This window comes from Castor canadensis, chromosome 11 (genome assembly GCF_047511655.1).
Source record: "Castor canadensis chromosome 11, mCasCan1.hap1v2, whole genome shotgun sequence".
NCBI lineage: Eukaryota > Metazoa > Chordata > Mammalia > Rodentia > Castoridae > Castor > Castor canadensis.
The window spans coordinates 104,368,664-104,389,490 of NC_133396.1; the positions used below are offsets into that span (position 1 = coordinate 104,368,664).

The 20,827-nt window shown below is 44.7% G+C and overlaps 1 long non-coding RNA gene across 1 annotated transcript in view; it reads right to left on the reverse strand.

Moving 5' to 3' along the window:
- LOC141414096 (uncharacterized) overlaps window positions 1–20,827 on the reverse strand; it is a 34,387-nt gene that overhangs the window by 6,338 nt on the left and 7,222 nt on the right. The gene's annotated exons all lie outside the window — the stretch shown is intronic.

The window sequence follows — 20,827 nt, forward strand, 5'->3', positions numbered from 1 at the left end:
CTATAAGCTTCCCACTTAGAACTGCTTTTGCTTTATCTCATAAATTTTAATACATTGTGTTTCCATAATTTTTTCTGAAGATTTTTTAAATTTCCCTTTTAATTTCTTTTCTGACCCATTAGTTATTCAGGAGTTTGTTTAATTTCCATGTATTTGTGAATTTTTTTAAATTCCTCCTGTTTTGATGTTACCTATCAATGGAAATGATACTTGATATGATTTCACTCCTCTTAAATTTGTTAGCCCTTGTTTTGTGACTTAACATAGGTTCTATCCTGAAGAATGTTCCATTTGTGCTTGAGAAGAATATGTAATCTACTCCTGTTGAATAGAATGTATATTTGTTAAGTCCTTTTAGTCTAAAGCATAGTTTGGGGCCAATGTTCCCTTATTAATTTTCAGTCTGGATGATCTGTCCATTGTTAAAACTGTGGTATTGAAGACCCCTACTATTATTGTTTTGCTGTCTGTCTCTCTCTACAGATCTCTTACTATTTGTTCTATATATTTAGGTGGTCCGATTTTGGGGGCATACATACTTACAATTACTGTATCTTCTTGATAAATTGACTTTTTCATTTTATAATAACATCTCTTTTTATACTTTTTGTCTTAAAGTCTATTTTATCAAATATAAGCTTAGCTACTTTAAGACTATGGGTGCCCTTACAGGTAACATGAGTTGCTTATAGACATCATATAGTTGGGTGTTCTTTTTGGTTTTGTTTTTGTTTTATCCATTCAGCTACTCTATTTCTTTCTACTGGAGAATTTAACTATTCAGCAGCAAAGACTTACAACTATCATTTTGTTCATTATTTTGAGGTTGTTTTGGAAATCTTTTGTTCCTCTCTTCTCATCTTCCTTTATGATCAGGTGAGTTACTCTAGGTATACTTTGATTCCTTACCTTTTGTCTTTTGTGTATCCACTCTGGGTTTTGTTTTGAAGTATCCATGAGTAGTATTTTGTAGTATCCATAAAACATTTTATAGTTATTACAGACTATTTTAAGCTGATAACAAGCCGATGAAAAGGCAAAGAATGTGGTTATGAGTGACCAGAGCCCTTCAATCCTATGCCCATTTGCCTGTGTTCCCAGCTAAGGTGCCATTCTCTCATTCACCATTCCCTGCCCTCTTCTTTCTCCCTACCCCGGGCCACATTGAAAGGCTTCACATAAATTACATTATTTCATTATCCATCCAGGGCCTTTGGTTTTCCACTCATGATTTCTCTGAGATCCTCCCTCTAAAAACCTTTTTCTTCCAAGTTCCTTATCCACTCTTAATTACTATCTCAGTGAATATCATGTTCTTGTTGTCACAGGGGTCCACTTAGCCTAGAGTTGACAAAAACAGATAAGTATTTCTATGTGTTCTTCAAAATTCAGGTGTTGTCAATGTGATAATACTAAGTGGTGTGGCCTTTAAGTGGTGATTTGGGCCATGAATGCTCCTCCCTCATGAAGGGGACTAAGGCCCTTATGAAAGAGACTTCATGCAGAATTTGGCTTCTCACTCTAGTGCAGAACTCACATTCTGCCATGTAAGGACACAATATTCCTTCCCTCTGGGAGATGCAGGCTATACCAGACAACAAAGCATGCTGGCACCTTGACCTTCACTTCTCAGCTTTTATAATTGTGGCAGGGCATCCATTTTGCTGGCACAGAAGCTGGTAAAGCTGGCATAGCTACGGACTTGCAGTTCCTGACTTTGCAGTTCCCTGTGGTTGGCACAAGCAACAACTCTCAGCCACCCAGCTCTGCACTGTGGCACTAGAAGTTATTTCTTGGATCCCTGGCTGCAGTGTGTTTCTTCAATCCAACCAAAAATCATGGAGCTAAAATATATCCTACAATAAACCTCTCTGTCCTTAGAGTAGCTAAAGAGAATGCTGTTATCTGCTAATAAAACCTTTGAAAATACAAAGAGACAGAGATAGTGAGGGAGGACTATGTCTCCACATTCAGGAACACCTGACTTCCTGTCTCCCACTGGAAACACAGCTCTTCTGGGTAGCTCACTCCTGACTCTGCTCCTGTGACCCTCACTGACATGGGACTCTGGGCTGACCTTCAGGCTGTACAGCCCTCCCTGGATGAGGTAGCACTGGACAGAATTAGGTCTGAGTCTCACTTTTCACTAATTATGTTAGTTACCTCTGGACAAATTGCAGAACCTATCCAAGCCTGTGAGCTTATCACAATAAGCAAACAGCTTCAGGCAATTTAGGAACTAGGGCCTTCCACTCATGCTCAGAGATTACTGAAATTGCACAACAAATACTATTTGGTCCAGAATCCCTTCGGGAGCTGCAACCTTCCATTACAAACGTGCTGGCTTTACTACATGACCAGAGTGTCAACGGCACCCCCTTGTGAAACTGCATTTTCCTGATTCTGTACAAAATAAAACTGTCCTTGGGGATAGGACATACCTCAGGATAGACACCACTATTCCTTCAGCTCACTTATTCATTTTAAAATATGTGCCAATGAAACCCATTCACAGTGACGGGGAAATGTAAATGTGCATTAGTAATGCACCTGCCCACGCACACCGGGAATCCTTCACTCACCAGAAAGGCTTGCTACCAAACTTAAGCAAGTAAATAAGCAGAGAAATGATATCCTTCTGGCCAGAAAAGAGGAACAAACAGGTCACAAAACAAGAAATGCACTTACTTCACACATATATCAGAATAAAGCATAGGGTAGCTGAATAAATGTTTTCCCCGGGGTTGCAGCCTCTGGGTGAACTTGGAAAGAAAAAACATGCTCCCAAGTGCCTCCTCAAACAAAATACATGAGACAAGACAAGTGTGTGATGAGGCAGAGGCCCTCCCTCCTACTTATGGATTGTTTTAAGAGAGAGCTGCCCTGTTCTGGCACCACCATCATTTGAGATCAACATCTCCATTAGGCAGTGGGAATTACACACACACACACACACACACACACACACACACACTAGCCTTGTGCCCATGGGCATCCTGCAAATGACAATGGCATCTATCAACAAATCCCTTCAACCCCACCCCAACATGGTAATGGAAGAAACATTGCTCCGAGAGCCAAATCTCCCCTGAACTGGACCCTTCCACCTCCTCCAATCTGCCTCTGGATCTCATCATGACCAGGAGTGATAGCTGATCACTCCCTGTCCACCTTTTTTCTCCTGGTTCTGCTAAGAGAAGGTGTGGAGGAGGAGGAAAGTCATTGTTCCCGTTCTCTGTAGACAGGCAGATCTAGAGGACCCTTCCATCAGAATCTAAGCAGCAGCTCATTGCCCCTACCCTCTCTGGGAGAAAATATCTACCACTATTTGCTTTGCCTGAGTGCCACTGTGTTTTAGCCTTGAAATAGTTTACATCCATCTCCTACAGCTGTCCTCCCAAAAGCCAAAATCCATCTATACTACAAAGTATTTTCATGGGTATTCAACAAACCTTGCAGCCCTCTGGCATGTATCCGCTCTAGGTTTTTCCCTGTGGCCAGACACACCATGCCTATTTCAGGCAGTTGACATTTATTGAACACTTCCTATGCACAGGTGCTAAGGCTCAGGACTTGGCATGCATTGGTGAATCCATTATATCCAGTTTACAGATGAGAAAGTGAATTTAGAGGGGGAAAAAGTGACTTTTCCAAGCTCCCAGGCAGACAGATAACAGTAAGGATTCAAACCCAGGCCAGCATGGCCCAAAGCACTCACTCCTGTCCTATACATCCAATATGATCTTGATTGCTTTTACCTGTACAACAATAGCCATGCTATGACAAATATTACTGAACTAATTCTATAACAAACATCTCAGACTCATATTTTCCTTGCCTAAATCATCAGCTTTTCCATATTTGGGAAGACAAATGGCATTTCCTTTAATAGATTTATTTAACCACTCTTATTCCATTTAAAGATGTTTATGATGAATTTATGACCCATATGTCTTTCAAGTCTGCTCATGTCCAACAAAGCAGAAAAATAATAAGGCTTTCTGTGCATTTTGGTGGATTCCATGCCTCTAGATAAGAAAGTTCACTCTCAATATCCAACAGTTGAAAAAGTGCCACCATCCCCAGTACAATCAGCATGGCTGGAGTCCAGATCTTGTTTTCTAATATCCTTCCCCATAAATGGAGCTAGAGATCCTTGGAGAAATGGCAGGTTCTAGTGCTGAATGAGGAAATGCAAGATAAGCCATGAGCACTTTGTGTCACAAGTAAGGAAGTGGGAAAGTACACAAACACACACACACACACATACAACGGCAGGGACACAGAAGCCAACTCTAATGCACCAGATGGACAACTGGAACAATTTGAACATACAAAAGTAGTTGAGGATTATAATTCAAGGCACAATATGTATCAATGAGTTCATCCTGCTATAAATAAGTTATTGAAAAATGACAATGGAAAAGAATCAAAATTGTCATGCAAAATTCCCCACACTTTAAGCATGGATGGCACATAGCAACTTCCTTCCTAATGGTACATTACAGAAAGGGGGAGAAAGGAATCACTTTGTAGGGGATGAAACTGACAATCACTGCCTTTGGCCAGGAAATCAAGGTCAGCATAAAGAGCCATGTTGATAGTTTGTCCCCACAATATGATGAAATGAAAGTTTACCTCTATGATTTTCTTCCCCAAAACCCTAAGTCCAAGTCCAATCAAGAGACAATTCTTGGTTGAGAACATTCCACAAACTATATTACCAGTGCTCCTCAGAATTGTCCAGCACACTGAAAACAAGAAAAGTCTGAGAAACTTTCACAGTCCAGAGGAACCTAAGGTGATTATGATGACTACATGTGAGGTAATGTCATGAAGAAAACATAGGGATATTTAAAAAAAAAAAAAAAGGACATTTAGGGAAAAGTAAAGAAATCATTAGCCCAGGCATGGTGGTACATGTCTGTAATATCTGCACCTGGAGGTTGAGGCAGGAGGATCATGAGTTCCAGGTTAGCTGGACTAAATAGCCAGACCTTGTCTCTCTCTCTCTCTTTCTCACACACACACACACACACATCCACATACACAAAACCCAAAGAAATCAAACTACAGACTTAGTTAATAATATATCAGTCAGTATTAGTTCATTATATAACAAATGTTAATCATGTAATATGTTGATAATAAGGGAAACTAGGTGTGGGTGTATGGGAATTCTCTGTACTATTATCCCAGTTGTAATGTATATAAAGCTGTTCTAAAATAGATATTTGTAAGTGCTATTGCTCCAACCTCATATTCCTTCCTGTCCCAAAAGCTCATGAAATATCTGGACATATGAGGTCAACATTTCCACCAGGGAGTTTTATGGCCTCTCTTATACGGGAATGCTTATTCTGAAACAAAATCCACTCTCATAGAGTAGAATTCAAACGCCACATGCTCTGTCCCCAGCCTGGCTCCAGGGGCTGACTCAATACCCATCCTGTAGGTACTTACTGAACACATTTGTGAGTCAAGCATAGGGACAGGAGCTCATTACACAGAGATAAACAGAACATGGCACTCTGGCCCACATGGGAATTATAGTCCAGTGGGTGACCGATATTAAACAACGATACACCAAGACATTTATGGAGGAGACCACAATAAACAGAGTGAAGGGAATTTGCAGGACTCTGGAAAAGGAGGAGGCGAAAGGATCAGGGAAGGCCTCTTAGAGGAAGGACAATGAAAGTGGGCCTACAGAAATACTCTGGAGTTAGTAGGTATAAATAAGAACTTTCTCAACGAAACCCCAGCAGCACAGCAACTAAGAGATAGCATAGATAAATGGAACCTCATAAAACAAAAAGCTTCTGTTCATCAAAAGAAATGGTCTCTAAACTGAAGAGAACACCCACAGAGTGGGAGAAAATATTTGCCAGCTACACATCAGACAAAGGACTGATAACCAGAATATATAGGGAACTTAAAAAACTAAATTCTCCCAAAACTAATGAACCAATAAAGAAATGGGCAAATGAACTAAACAGAACTTTCTCAAAAGAAGAAATTCAAATGGCCAAAAAACACATGAAAAAATGCTCACCATCTCTAGCCATCATTAGCAACACCACCAACACCAGGTGTTGGCAAGGATGCAGGGAAAAAGGAACCCTCTTACACTGTTGGTGGGAATGTAAACTAGTACAACCACTCTGGAAAAAAATTTGGAGGCTACTTAAAAAGCTAAAGATTGATCTACCATTTGATCCAGCAATACCACTCTTGGGGATATACCCAAAAGACTGTGACACAGGTTACTCCAGAGGCACCTGCACATCCATGTTTATTGCGGCACTATTCACAATAGCCAAGTTATGGAAACAGCCAAGATGCTCCACCACTGATGAATGGATTAAGAAAATGTGGTATCTATACACAATGGAATTTTATGCAGCCATGTAGAAGAACGAAATGTTATCATTCGCTGGTAAATGGATGGAATTGGAGAACATCATTCTGAGTGAGGTTACCCTGGCCCAAAAGACCAAAAATCGTATGTTCTCCCTCATATGTGGACATTAGATCAAGGGCAAACACAACAATGGGATTGGACTTTGAGCACATGATAAAAGCGAGAGCACACAAGGGAGGGGTGAGGATAGGTAAGGCACCTAAAAAATTAGCTAGCATTTGTTGCCCTCAACGCAGAGAAACTAAAGCAGATGCCTTAAAAGCAACTGAGGCCAATAGGAAAAGGGGACCAGGAACTAGAGAAAAGGTGAGATCAAAAAGAATTAACCTAGAAGGTAACGCACACACACAGGAAATTAATGTGAGTCAACTCCCTGTATAGCTATACTTATCTCAACCAGCAAAAACCCTTGTTCTTTCCTATTATGGCTTATACTCTCTCTACAACAAAATTAGAGATAAGGGCAAAATAGTTTCTGCCGGGTATTGAGGGGGTGGGGGGAGAGGGAGGGGGTGGAGTGGGTGGTAAGGGAGGGGGTGGGGGGAGAGGGAGGGGGTGGAGTGGGTGGTAAGGGAGGGGGTGGGGGCAGGGGGGAAAATGACCCAAGACTTGTATGCACATATGAATAATAAAATAAAAAAAAGAAAGTGGGCCTACAGACTCTGCTGACCATCAGGAGTCACCATGAGTGCCATCTGGCCAACTCTGATGGACCACTCTCAGTATTACCATGCTTGACTCTCAGCAACCTTTGGCACAATTTGTCACTCTTTTCTTCAATAAACACCTTTTTGACCTAGCTTCCTGGAAACCAGAGTCTCCACCTAATTGGTGACTCCTTTATAGTCATTCCGGTGTCTGGACCTTGCTCCCTGGACCACTGCCTAAATGAACCCTTCCTTTCCACTAAACCAAAGACTTGTGTATGCCTATTTTCAGTCCTGGAGGTCTCAGTGCCTCTCAAAGTCTGACTTCAAATCTGACCTCCAACCTGCCAAAATGCCACCTCCTCAAAGAGGCTTTCCTTGACAAACCATCTAATCTAAGAGCTTTCCCATTTCACTCTGCCCATTTCCTCTTCTCCTGCCTATTACTCCTTGGCCTTATATGCCTACTTTGTTATTCTTTCATTGCCCATGTCCTCTTAATGTAAGCTCCACAAGAGCTGGAAGTTGTCTATCTTGTTCACTTTTGTATGACTAGCACTGAGATCAGTAGGAAGCACTCAAAAAGCAGGCTTCAGAGGAGGACTGGCTTAGTGGCTAAATCCATTCCATAGATGCTGGAACCAGAACACTTGGCTTCAGACCCCAGCTCTGCCTTTTCCTATCTTCAAGACCTTGAAAAGGATACCAAAAGGCAAGCAATTTCCTCATTTGTATAACGTAGTTAATTATAATATAATGTATGATATGATTAACTTATGTTAAATTAGTAATTGTGTATAAGGGCCTTAGAATGGCATTGGGCCTATAATAAGTGCTAAGTAATGTTAGCTAGTTATAGAGTGGTAAACTATATATACCAGTGATTTAAACCAAAACTGTCACATACCTTTATTAATTGTATAGAGGAAGGGAAAAGAGAGACATCAGAGAGACAAAAATCTTCACTTAGTCTAAAAATTGATCTGAAAACAGTACCATAGTCACATTATGGAGAAGCTTGAAGGCAAAGGCTGGAAGAAACAGTTAAGAGTTGACAGTGACTGTCACTGGATAGCCAATCTAGATAATGGAGAAGGTCAGGCCAGGGACTGCTGTTTTGCATCATGGTGCTTTTCTAATTATAATTATTACATATTAAGAATAAAGATAAAGAAAGGAAAGCTGCTTCAGATGTGCAACCAAAGAAGAACAACCCCTGTGTGGCAATCATGTGGTTCCACTATGCCCTAATTACCAAGTGGAGGAAAGTCCAGGAAGGGGTACTTGAGGGCATAGATGCAGGGTGGACTGGCATCCTGGACTGGAGAGAGTAAGGATATTTCACCCTGAGCTGCTGCCTGAGGGTTGCCTGCTGCCAGAGAGTAAGGATGGTGCAGTCAGGGCTAGAAGAAGGAACCAGAACATCTGTTCCTCCAGAAATTGGTGACAACCAAAAACAACCAGAAGTACAGTTTGGCAGGGAATCAAAACACAATTGTCTAAGCTTCAGCAGTGCCTAAAGCTAAGCTCCAGACAACAACCAGTGCTCTTCTGACAAGTCAGGTGCTTAATTCAACCAAATGATTGCTTTTCCCCTGAAATTTTGTGGCTTTTCCTTTAGGAACTCCTTTGCTAGAGTTACTCTATATGTATAATGAATGGACCCTTAGCTTTAAACTAGTTTAATTTGTTCTTAGCTGCTTGGAAGGTTTATACAGTGTTTGTGTGGAATGGAATAGAGTCCAGTTTTCAACCTGCAGCCAAGTCACAGAGAAGCTGAGGCTCATCTGCATAGAAGAGTGTTAACTGCCTAAATGGAAGAATTCTTCAAAGTTAATTTCCTTGTTTTGTTTGATTCCAACAGTGATTGAGGATTGTAAAGGATTCAAAGATATAGAAAAGTACATTGTACAAGATGAAAGAGGCAAACCCTGAACAATTCCTCAACTCTGAATGAATTGCTATTAATGATCTGTTGTGTAGTCCAAATTTTTTGTGTGTGTCTGGATCAATCATTCTTATGTATGAATCTCTCTGGCTGGCTGTCTCTCTGTATGCCTTTACAGAAATTAAATCTTGCCATTCAAAGTTTTGCACTTTTTTCCAGTAACAAAAGATATCTTAGACATCTTAACTTGGTGATACATACAGGGTTACTCATTTGTCTAACCAATGACTTTTTGCTTTCTTCCTTTTAATCTTTCTTTTCCTTAAATAATTTCCTCTTGACAACCAACTGGGTTGTTTCTGATTACAAAAACAATTGCTGCAGTGAACTTATTTATACATATATTACTGAGTTCTTTTGCAAGTTTTTCTGTAAGATAAATTGTTGGGGGAAAGAATGCATACATTACATATTTTGATATAAATTACTAAACTTTCCTCAAATTTGTATAATTGACACTTGCCAACAATGTATGAGTGCCACTTTTTCTATACCCCAACAACTTTTGTATTAACATTTTTAACCTTTCTCAGTGCATGTGAATATAGCCCTTTGTTGTAATATGCATGTCTTTAAATATTAGTGCCTTAGTCTATTTGGACTGTGATAAGAGAAGACCATACACTGGAAATTTTCTAACCAAGAGAAACTTATTTCTTTCACTTCTGGAGGATGGCCAATAGCTCAGCTCCAACAGACTCAGTGTCTGGTAAGGGCTCCTTTTCTGGTTCAAAAACAGTGCCTTTCACTGTGTCTTTACGTGGCTAAAGGGGCAAGGCAGCTCTTTGGGGCCACTTTTATGACACTAATTTCATTCATGAGGCCTCTACCTAATCATGGCCTAATCAATGGATCCACCCCCATTACATTGGAGATCAGGGTTCAACATATGAATGTTGGAGAAAAACAGAGTTTCAAATGTTATCAACTATTAAATGGCCATTTGATTTCTTCCTCTGACTCTTCATTGTCTTCTCCATTTTCTATTGCACTGTTAACCATTTGTAGCAATTCTTTATATTATAAAAATTAGCTGTCTACCCTATATGCTAGAACACATTCTCCAATATGTCCTTTTTCCATGTTTAGCCCCAACCAATCCCCATCAGGGCCTTGAACAGTTCTAGTAAGACATCTTTGAGTATAGGGCAGGGACAGGTAATCCAGACTTGTGGAAAGGACATCCATCAGGCAGGAGAATGTCCCAGTCTAAAGCACCAGCTGCTATCCAGAAACTAGCAAGTACCTGTAATTTCCATAGTGCTTAGTTGATCTGCGGTGTTGAGGAAAAAGTCTGTTGGCCAAAAGGAGAGGCAACATATTACTGCTTTGAGAAGAAGAGGCTCCCTTAAAGTCTCTCAGCCTAGAATACACAATTCTGACTTCCCAGCTGTCAGGAGCCTTCAACTACTGTGCAGCTGAGAAAAGCATCAGTCCCTCCTCAGGAGAGCAGCCCCTGACCTATCAACTGTAAAGCCCAAAGAGCTGGAATGGCCTGTACAAGAGGAACTCTATCAGAAAGAAACCAAAGCTCCTTATAAAGATCTGGGGGCCCTGTCCTTGACAGGAACAGATTCCCTGTGAGGCTAATGGGGATGGAGAAGGCCCTAGAACTCCTCTGCCATGGGAGCAGAAAAAAACTCCAAGGAGTCCTTCTGGGGCCCCAGTCCACCAAAGTCATGATGAAAGGCAGCAAAGATGTAAAGAGTCCTGTTTGGTTGGTTGGTTGGTTGGTTGGTTTTGCCTCAGAAAAGACTAGGCCCATTGCATCTGCTCCCTGAGGAACAGCCCAGCCACAGCTCAGCTCTGCAAAGCCAGGTCTACCTTCACACTCTGGGGCTCTACAAAGAACCTAACTCTGTGGCTCTTACCTTCTTAGCTTCTGGAGAAAATTCTTTTGGATTATGTCCTTGGCTGTTGCCAATGGTATTCCAATGATGCTAATCAATTTTCAGATTGATTCCTCTAGGTCACTGAATGATGGCATCAAGCCAAAGCAGTGCACCTCAGCTCTAATGACTTTGAAAATATCATCACCAGCCTGCAGGAATCAGTGATTAAAGTAAAATCTATACAACATCAGAGACCTTTGTCTAGCAGACCTCAGGGTCTCCTAATATAAAATCCAGACCAGTCAGCTAGTGCTCCCCATGAGTTTGGGTGTGCCCCCTGGTCTTGTGTGGGGCATCCAATTATGCCTCTGGGAGACATGTTTCAAAAGTAATTTCCCAAGGTCATAGAGATGATGCTGATTGGTACCTCTACCTATGCAAACTTATAATATTCCAATATTCCAGAAGAACAAGATCAAAAACCTCTAATATGAAAACAGTCTACAGAGGCCTCCTGGAGGAGCCACTTCAAAGGTCTAACACTTTCCTTAGCAGTGGAAACATTTCTAGCCCATAGAGGCCCTGGATCCTTTCATATCTCTCTAATCTGTGATCTACTGGGGCTCCCCCAGATCCAGATGGGGCAAATATTTTTACAACCTGAGTCTTCAACAAATGAGTTTTAAATGTATTGCTGCTCATAACAGTATGAGAGTGGTTGCTGGCTGGGTTAGGGGATCAGGGGTGAGGGAACAGGAGGAAGAAAACTGAAAGAAGTTGTCTTCTCTCTGTACAGGTCTCACCTGGTTTGTGCTAAACCCCTGAGGTCTGTATGTGAGTCCACCCCACAGGCCAGCTCCTGCTAGTGCTGCCCATGTCTGGCCAAGACAAGTCAAAAGCCATGAAATCCAGTGTCCACCTCCAGGCTTGAAGTTCAAACCCCATTACCACAAAAAAAAAAAAATAAGTAAGGGCTGGCAGAGTGGCTCAGGTGGTAGAGTGCCTGCCTTGCAAGCATGAGGCAAAAAAGAAAGAAGGAAAAAAATAAATAAATATAAATTAAATTTTAAAAAAGAATTTCTAATAGACTTTCTTTTCTAGAACAGTTTTAGATCTAGGAAAATTATGAAGTTTCCCCAATTATCATCTTACATTATTATTAGGGCACATTTATGATAAGTAGTAAGCCAATATTGTTATGTTACTATTAACTGAAGTCCATACTTTATTCATATTATCTGCGTTTTAATCTGACATACTTTTTCTGTTCCAGGGTTCCACCCAGAATGCCACAACACAGCTAGTCAACACATCTCAGGCTGCCTCAGCCATCAATCTGCCAGTGTTTCTTTAATTTTTAGTGACCTTGACAGCTTTGAGGGACACTGGTCAGGTATTTTATAAAATGTCCCTCATGTGGGACTTATCTCATGATTGAATGAGGGTTTTAGGTTTTTGGAAGACCACAAAATTAAGTGTCATTGTTATTACATTATATCAAGGGTACAGACTAGATTTGATAGCATTTAATGCTTCCTATTAATTATAAGAACATAAGAGAGAAGATGGGTGATGGGAAACCAGATGAAGATTATTTTGGTATTGTAGTGAACACTTGTTTGATTTTTAGTCATCTGTCTATTACTTGAATTTGATCATCAGAAATCATTGGCCAAAGAGCACATGGCACAATCTGTTTTGTGTCATGAATATTTTTAAAACTAAACTACAAAATGTTAGACTGTTTTTAAATGGGCATTATTTGTTGAACGTTCCTGAGTCATGCATTATTTTATTTTTTATTTCACTTAATATTCTCTCTCTCTCTCTCTCTTTCTCTGACAGTTTCACAATGTTACCCAAGTTGGTCTCAAACTCCTGAGTTCAAGCAATCCTCCCACCTCAGCCTCCCAAGTAGCTGGAACTGCAGGTACAGGCCATCCATCTGGCTCATTTAATTCTTATAACAGTTTGATGAGGTCTATACTGTAATATCTTCCTTGGCCTCATGACAAGTCAGAAATGCAGAAAGGTTTGGGTGACTTGCCCAAAGTTACATAGCAGAGGGAGAAAGCCAGGTTTCCATCTCCAGCAGGCAGCCACCCAGCTGTGAGTGCTGCAAATGAGAACCAAGTGAGAGGTGCCCTCCAGGTTCCAAACCACTGCCCATCCATCAAGTCAGTCAGTCTCCACACTGACCCAAGAAGAAGAGATGACCATCCTGCTTAGAGAAAAGAAAATCAGCTCAGAGGGCTGAGGACATGAGGGTGGAGACATAGCTTGGGGAGTTGAGTTTGCTGCTGACATGGGTGACCTCTTTCAGTCCTTCAAAGCAGGCTCCACTTCCAAGGACTGAACATTCTCTATAGAGCTGGGCATTTCTCTCCTGAACGAGACTCCGGCCCCAGGAAATCCCTGTCTACCTTCTCCCTGCCCCTCCTCGCCCCCTGCCACCTGGAGGGGACAATCCATCTCCAGTACTCTGGAAGGGAGTCCATCTCAAGATCAGGGAACAAGGCTCTCTATTCTCCTCTTTAGGCAGCTTCACCTCAGAAGCCTCTTATCTAGATCAAGAACTCAGATCTGAGACACTGAATCCTTGAGTCCCCAGAACAGTGGTAATTCACCCAATCCCAGCACTATAATTTTCACCCAGCCAATCAGAAGCATGGACCTGAGGAGCCAGGCTTAGATCCCTCCTATGTCAGAATCCCATCCCTCATTTAGCTGGACTCACATTGCCCTGAGGCTTGTCTCCCCAGGGTCACATGTTTACATCTGAACTTCTGCCCTAGGTATTGATAAGCCACCTCTCCCAGTTTCTCTGGCTCTAACCACTCCTACCAGCCCTGTGGTCGCTCTGGGACAGGGAAAGACTCCACTTCTCCCCAGAACCACCTCCAACCTCTGCCAGGCCTCCCTCACAATCTCCTGCAGTGCCCAGTGCAGCACCTGGGCACGACCACCACCTGGTGACAGAAGCAACGTCCTAAGAGGAGGCCTTCAACCATCAGGTCACCGTTGGACAAACCTGTAATGAGTACCTACTGTATGCCTGCACCTCTGGAGCACAAAGACAGAAGCAAAGTCATTTTTGTCTGTGGGGATTCCCCAGGCTAGTGGGAGGCAGAAGAAATCCATCCAGTGCAGGGTGTGAGTGATGCTTTACAGAGGCCCCCAGAAGCATTTACTTTCCTCAAGGAGACAAGAGCTGCCCAGGTGACCCTGCAAAAGGAAGGTGTCCTGAAGGAGAACAGCAGCTGGGCCACCAGGAAGAGAGGGGTCTACAGAAAAGGGAAGGAATTGAACCAAGGGTGAGGCCAGGTCTCTGTTCCTGATGGAAGCTAAGGCAGACACAGACTAGAGGAGGCTGACACTACAGGAATGGGACTGGACGTCTTGCACCTGTACCTGAGTGTCCTGAGGGATGGGGAGGCTGGTCAAGGCAGTGCCTTAAAGCTAATTAAAAATAAAAAGAGCAAACTCAAGTTCTTCCTTCTTAAAAATTTGCCAACAGCATGATAGTGTAAGCCGCAGGACAAAGAAGCAGCCAGCAAGCCCATGGCCTGCCTAGGTTCCCCCAGCTCCACCTTCATCCAACTCCAGGAGTCACTCGAGGTTGGAAGCTCAGCACAGGGGTGAAAGCAAACAGGTCTGGGAAGAGAGAACAGACTCCCTCCACAGCCCTTCCTAGTGTACAATTCAGTTCCAGAGGATGGATGAAAGTCAAGGAGGAATGGTGGGCCATATAGCCAGGACCTAAGAGGGTGGGATTTGACAGCAGAGGCCCCATAGCAAGTGTGAGAGTGGAATTCAGCAGCAGCATCAATTAGAGTAAGATGCACAACAAGGGGATTGGACCTCAATCACATGATAAAGCGAGAGCACACTTGGGAGGTATTAAGATAGGTAAGACACCCAAAAAGTAGACAGCATTTGTTGCCCTCAATGCAGAAAAACTAATGCAGATACTTTAAAGCAACAGAGGCCAATAGGAGAAGGGAACCAGGAACTAGAGAAAAGGTTAGTTCGAGAAGAATTAATTTAGAAGGTAACACATATGCACAGGAAAGCAATGCGAGTCAACTCCCTGTATAGCTATCCTTATCTCAACTAGCAAAAACCCTTGGTCCTTCCTATTATTGCTTATACTCTCTCTTCAACAAAATTAGAGATAAGGGCAAAATAGTTTCTGCCTGGTAGTGAGGGGGTGGGAGGAAGAGGGAAGGGGTGGGGGGTTCGGGAGGGGACGGGGGGAAGGGGGGAGAAATGACCCAAACATTGTATGCACATATAAATAAAAGAAAGAAAAAAAAAAGATGCACCAGCAAGGAGGTATGGAGAAACAGGGAGAGCCCACCACACGGCGGGAAGAGCCATGCCAAGCACACTGAGGCTAAGACCAGCCAGGATTCAGGGACAGAGAGAGAAGCACAGTGTCAAAGGCCAGATCACCACAATGAAAACATGGAAGAGCCCAAGAACAACCCCTCCCTCCTCAAAGATTCTGGGTCTGGGTCAGGCTGGATGAGTCTATGGCCTGCACAGGAAATGGGACCCCTGAGGCCAAGGACAGTCTCTTCTACCCATGTCCTCCCACAGGCCCTTTAGGTGAGGGGTAACAAATAAACATTGGCAGGCTAGAGAGATTATTTCATTCCTGAAAACTTTTGACTGGAAGGCAGTGGAATTGAGAAAAATGTCCTCTAGAGACCAAGCTCACAAGAGGAAAACACAGCCCTCAGACAAGCAGGAACTCCTCCTCCAGGGCAAGTAAAGAGCCTGAGCTCTCAGTTCACTCTTCTCCTGAGAAGAATACCATACCCAGTCCAGGGTCACAGGCTGCTGTTTGCTTGAAACTCTGCTCTTGGGCCATCCCTCCATCCAGGTCCCAGAAACCCAACCTCTGCTTGGCCTGAGCCTTAAGAGGAAGATCCTCCCACCAGCCCTGACTTAACCTCATCAGCACCTATTCTGAACCCTACTGAATACTTGCAGATGGAACACCAGGTACAGGCTCAGGACTGGACAGGGACTCCAGGTAGGGGCTCTGGGATTCTCTCAAATCTAAACTCACAGACCCATCCACTGACTCAGTGAGCATGCTTGGCTTCTCCCAGGCCTCCTTGGGAGTCAAGAGCAGAACTGGACACAATTTTCCTGGAGCTCAATCTGGGTTTCCCTGAACCCACCCAAAATGGCACTGTGAGTCGTTCCTCTCTTTGGAAAGTCTGTATCCACACACAACATCCTCTAAGATCATTAGCTCTGTTCTCCAGATCAGAGGACTTACAAATACCCACCATATCCCCAGGTGTCTGGTGCTGGGCAGCTGGCTCTCCCAGGAAACTTATAAACTGCTAACCTCCAACGAAGACAATTGGGGAGTGTGATCTGCCTGTCCCCTGGCTGTGCAGGTTGTGTAGGAATAAGTATCTCAGAGCAGGGTCCCTTCTCTCAATGTAGCCCTCTTTCTCTACGTCCAGCAAATTGCCTAGGGATAGGAGATATGGGGTCACAATCCTCTTTTCTTGCCAACGTGTCCTGATAAGCTGTTCCTAAACCCATATGAATTTTTAGGAATTCTTCTTGTGAACTGGGATGCCAATATGACCATCACAAAAAGACCCACCTTGCAAAATAGTGCAAGAATCTGAATAGAGCACTAAGAACAAAAGGTGACTTATAAAAGAGACATGAAGGAAGTAAGGCACCATGGCTGTTGCTCCAGACCCCATCCTGCCTTCCTCTGCCCATCTTGAGTCAGGCTGCTACCTGCTCCTCCCCCACAGTTCCCAGCCCTGCACATCTCACCTGGGTTCCACTTTCCAGATTTCATTCTCTTTCTTCAATTGCTCCAGAAAAGCCTGACTATTCTTTTTCCTCTGAAATACCAACTAAATGCAGATTGGCTCCTACAGGAATGTGAAGGAGCCAATGTCTTGCAAAGGTGCCTCAGTGAAGAATTGGGGGTGGGCAGCACAGTGGACTAAGCCTGGCTGGATTTTCCCACTCCTGAAGAAAGTCCTTACGAAGTCCACAGGACCAAGGTGAGCTGTGTGGACAGGAGAGAGGATAAAACCCTCAGACTGGGCTCTGTCCTTGGTGGCCCAGAGGATGGAGAATCTGAATTTCAGGCTGGTGGCAAAGGATACTGGGAGCTGGTGGATCAGTGCTAGGATGGAACAGGAAAAATCCTACTCTAGGAATGGAGCTACCCCATATCCACAGAGGAAGAAAAAAGAGTGAAACCTGTATTAGGTGCCCACCACACACTGGACGCTGTACTAGGGGCTTATGAATAATATCTCATGTGACCCCTGTGACTCAGTCTTTCTAACCCCAACTACTTAGTCTACAGTAAGGCACCTGCACACAGAACAAGTGGAAAAGGTACCTGTGACGAGTGAAGGAAGCCAGAGACACAAACCCATGACTGCTGATGTGTGAACCCCAAATACAGACCAAGCTAAGACATCAAATTCATGGGAGGGAGTCACTTGTGGTTTGCAAGGAACACAGAGCCTTGGGTGCTGGCAATGTCCGTGCCATAACATGGCTGTGCTTTTAGTGGGTTTGTTTTATAATAGTTCATTAAGCTGTACCTTTATTTTTACATATTTTCCTATGTGTTATTTTGACACACAACCTGGTGTCCCTTCCCTCTCTGTGCCCACAGAGCTATACAAGTCCTCTATGCTTGGCTCCATTTAACCTGTGTCGCTGAGCAGCTACAGAGTCAGGTCCTGAGAGGCAGGGTGAGCTGACTTCACACCTGCTGGGGGAGCAGGTCCGGGAGAATGGGGTGGAAAAAGAATGCAACGGGTACACACATTACACACAAGCTGAGTTGGGAACAGAAGCTGCAGCAGGGACAGGAAGGAGGTTTGGAGAAGGCGTGGGGACATAACTATGCACAGATAGGAAATGCACAGCATGGACAAGCACAGGGCATGTTTGAGACTAGCCTGGAGGGACTAGAAGACACCACAAAGGTCTTGACTGCCCAAGAGCTAAGCCTTACCTGTGCTGACTCAGAACACAACTTCAGCAGGACTCTGTAGGGCCTTTGTGTAAAAAAAAGAGACAGAGAGTGGAATCCTGTGATCACATGTGTTGTGAAATACTGCACTAAAGAATTCAAGCTGATGTTCTTACTGGATGAGGGCCTATGAATATCTTAGAAAGAATCCGAGCTGTAGCATTCCTCAGATTTATCTGAACTTTCCCCTCTCCTCCTTTTTTAAGAAATATCTCTCAGAATTCATGTTCCATGGATCATGCTGAGAATTTCTGCTGTAGGTTCTGATTGGGTCTTGTTTGTTGATAAAGTGAGTGACAGGAGCCAAGCCATGTTTTATTTCCTATGAGCCCTCGATGTCCTCAGAGATCTGTCCACCTGCACTCCTTCTATTAGAAGAATAAAGACATGTCACAATGCTTATAGTAAAGAAGAAAAGGATGATATAATAGAAAGTCACAGGGCTGTGGGAAAGGAACAGGACAGGGAGATGAGGACCTGGACACTGGGGTGGGCTTCAGTTTCATGTCAGGGGTCAGAATAGAGTCTATCAAGATAGAGACCTTGGAGAAAAGAAGGAAGCAGATAAGGGAGTGGTCAGGCAGATGTCTTTCTAGGTGAAGTAACAGCGGGGTAAAGGCTCTCAGACAGGTTGTGCTTGGTGATTCCCAGGAATGGGAGGCAGGTATTGCTGGAACAGATGTGAGCACAGAAAGAGAAAGTTGGCTCTAAGATCAGAGAGAAAACCAGAGCCAGATCAGCTCCACCCTGACCTAGAACTTCGAGAGACCAAAAGAGGCCTCAGAGACGGTATGATAGCCCAACACTTGATGGCAGATGAGAAAATGAGATGGACAGGTCCCCAAGGCAAAGGGGACTTCCGGAGGGGCACTGACATAGAACTAGGATCGTGGATAGTCCTTCTCAAAGTTGTCCTTGCCTGGGATCCCGACAGGGCTATGCTCTCTCTACTCCTTCTGGACTCCACCACCCACACCTCACCCCCATTTCCTCCACCATCTCTCCAGAGTCCAGAAAAGGTAATCCACGTGACCACAAAAACAGGCTTGGAGACCCAGGTCCTGAGGTTCAGACTGCAGCACTATCCACCAGGGGGCGATAGCGCCGCGCGCAGCTTCTCCCTCCATCGCCAGAAGCTCCCTGCTCTTGGCTCAGGAGCACTGTGGCTGACTGCCACCACCCTCACCAATCCCACCCGTGTAATGACCTTCACTCTAGCCCACTCCGGGTCTTCCCCCCTCCCCCTTTGCCCCCTTTGACTCAGTTTAACTCTCTTCGTTCTGCCCAGGGGTTTGGGGGCGGGGGGAGGAAGGGGCCCCCAGCCTGGTCTTTGAGGGGCAGAGGAGGCAGAGGGATGGGAAAATGATGGCTGGGTGTGGCAGGCAGGGAATGTGCTCAGTCACCAGTGTTGTCTGTCCCGTCCTCTCCCTGGGGCTGCTCTGGCTCTTGCTCTTTCCCTGTTGTGTTCACTGCTGAGGATCCCCAGGGACTCATTTGGTGCCAGGAAACTGGGCAACCAGGAGTAAGGGCAGAGGAGAGACTCAGAAAGGAGAAGAGCCAATGTTGACTGTGAGGCCTTTACTGGAAACGGAGTCCTGGACACGGAAGCTGTTCCTGTTCAGCCCCATTAACAGGGTTTATTGCTTTCAATAGCAACAGCTCCAGGGAAAAGGAAACTGAGGCACTAGAGAGGAGGACCAAGCTCCAGATATCCTCCTTCTGCCCCTGACGTGTCAGGATGGAACCACGTGTGGACTGTGCCCACAAACTTGCCTTTCTCTAAGCCACAATTGGGGTTCCCATGAGGCAGGGGAGGCTGCTGAAGCCCCCTTATCAACCCTCAGGATGCAGAAGCTGTGTGCCCAATCCTCACCCACTGGACACACATGCTCTGCTCAGGAGAGATAGTCCAGGGAGCCACCAGTCCATCACACAACAGGGCTCAGGTACAGCAAAAGCCAGGCCTGGTGGTAGGGAAGAAAGAAAGATCAGTCTCTCTTTCCCTCACCGCCCCCCTGCCCTCCAGCTCCCTCCTCCCCCACTCATTACCCTGAACTTGACCTTGGTCTCCAGCCTCAGATTCAAACCCTCAAATCCTGAGGAGTAGAGGTCAGTGGGAGTCCCCAGCTGACCAGGGAAACGGGCTCCTCCCCTGAACTTTGGTCTTGCTTAGTAGCTGGACAGCAGCCAAGAAGAAGGTTTCCCCTCTCCAAGTCAGACTTCCTGCTGGCTCAAGGTTGGGGAAATCCCAGAAGCTGAGTTACCCCACCCCCACATATCCACATAACCCAGGTCTGGCAGGGCAGGCTGCTAGACCCTCCTGAAGGCAACTGTAGCTAAGGACAAAGAACTGGGGGAGGATAGCTCAGGGGAAGGAATGGGGCTGTGACATCTCAGGAGGAGGCCTTGGGAGGTGTGAGAGGGTCTGGGGAATGCCAGAGTACAGAGCAGAGGAAACAGAACTCCAAGAGGGAGAAAGAGGTGGCCTCCCTCTGGCCTTCACGTCTTGTGCTGCTGGTATTTTATCATTGTCGGCTGCTCAGGGAAGACAGTTGAGGGCAGGGGGGACAGTAGAGAGAGGAAGGTAGGCTGGGAGACATTAGGGGAGCTGATTTGTCTGACAGGAGCAGAGTGTGGGGGCCTGCCCACCCAGGAAGAAGGGACGGTGACAAGCTAGATGAGGGAGGAAACAGGTGGGCAGGCCCACTCAGCCATCATGCTGGGAGCTGGTGATCCTCTCTTCCCCACTATGGAAAAGAGGAGAATGGAGGAACCAGGGAGGAATTGGGGGGCGGGGGGTCCACATGGTAGAGAGTGAAGCCCCCGCAGGCAGCGAAGGCAGCTGAGCTATGGAACGGTCCTGGGCATTAGAACTGTTATTTTTGTCCTGTTTCCCTAGAGATCTCATTCTGGGCCCTCACAACAGCTGTGATC